Genomic DNA, 1667 nt, shown 5'->3' with positions numbered 1-1667 from the left:
TTAAAAATATAAAGTCTTGTACAGTCTATTATATTCTATCATTATCTACATTATCAGTCTACTGTTCTGTAAGGGTTTATACACAGAATGGAAGTAATACCTTACTCCTTGAATATAAAGTGCACATATGAATCACCTAAATATAACTCTGTTTAGTGAGTAAACAGAATCATCTCTCACACATCACAAATGATTCTTTATAAAGCAGGTTTTGGAACAAACTCTAATAAAAAGAATCCAAAGAAAACCTATGTATAATTGAGCTGAAAAAACATATTAAATCCTAATTAAATGCCCTGTTCTTCCTGAATTTGACTAACCTGCTTAAATAATACTGCTTGCTGTCAAAACCCCTTGAAAGTAGAATGTGCTTTATTTTGGTGTTAAACCAGCTGAATTCTAAATAGCAAAAAACACTAGTATTCCTTATTGCCTTTGTCCTTCAGGCCTCCTATAGTTTATCAGCATTATAGAGGAAAAAGCTCTCTCTCTAACCATGCAAGCCTATTGTGGTGATACTTGAATATAGCTTTAAAAATAAAATGCATTTTGCTATTTGGAATTTAAGCAGGAGTTTGGTAGTACAGTAGTTGAGTATTTCTACTGCACCTGTAAGGGACCTTTCTTATCCTCTCTCATCATTCCTGAAGTTTTTGGCCACATCTCTCTTTAATGCAGGAAGAAAAGACAGTCCTAAGAGAGGCACTGCTTTGGGCTTTCTCTCTCCCTGTGGTCCCTGTTATGCTGTGTGCAGCCCACACTTTTCATCCTGTACCTTCCTGCTCTGCTTCTCTTTACCTTAAGAAAACAGATGATGTGAAAGTCAAACTTCACATGTAGAAACTACTGTCACAAAAAAATATCTACTTTGCAGCAGTTTATATAAATTGTATCCCCCTGCAGTTACTGCTTCCACCTGAACACGAGTACCTATGGAGAGGCTACTTAAATAATAAAGACTCCTCATGCTTCATTTTTTCTCCCTTGCTGATGACTGTGTTAGCTCTTCAGAGGCTGTGTTACTGGGGTATTCCTCCACATCCTACAGTGTCTCCCTCTGTTTTTGTTGTGTTATAATGTCCTTCTAGTGCCACTATTTTACTTTTGAAGAATAGGACTGGTCTACAGAGATCACAAAAACATGACCTGAAAAGTACAGGGTCTGCACCTTAAGTGAATGATGACTTGTGACAAAGCTGGGTTAGCCTGTCACATGGGGGCTGTGCTTACAAGAAACCTTCTTGTGTGACTTGTGCTCTGCAGAGCCTGAGTCCAGTGGCACTGATGTGAGGTAGCTACCGACTTTAGCCTAATGAATTGGGTCTTTTTTTTTAGGAGAAACCCTGCTAGATACCACCTGCCTAAAGCATTATTACCTTGAGGATGACTTTTCTGCTTCTCTACCTCCTCTTTCATGAAACTGTAGCATAAATACTGCAGCCCAATAAATACTGCAGGGTACCTTTCAATTCTTGCATCTTCTTAATATTATTCCCTGCAACTTCATCATACAGTTACAAAACAATCATCTCCCACACTAATCTTAGCTGATGTTGGTAGCTGCTGGTTCTAGCTTTGCAGAGAGGACTGGCATCCCTGCTGGTAGTTTTGGACTTTTCCCCCAGTCAGTGAGGAATAGCAGACCTTTGTGCCTTGATGTTTCTTAT

Source organism: Acanthisitta chloris, unplaced genomic scaffold, assembly GCF_000695815.1.
Source record: "Acanthisitta chloris isolate BGI_N310 unplaced genomic scaffold, ASM69581v1 scaffold575, whole genome shotgun sequence".
In the NCBI taxonomy this organism is placed as follows: domain Eukaryota; kingdom Metazoa; phylum Chordata; class Aves; order Passeriformes; family Acanthisittidae; genus Acanthisitta; species Acanthisitta chloris.
The sequence above is the reverse complement of the archived record's forward strand: the minus strand, read 5'-3'. Positions refer to the sequence as shown.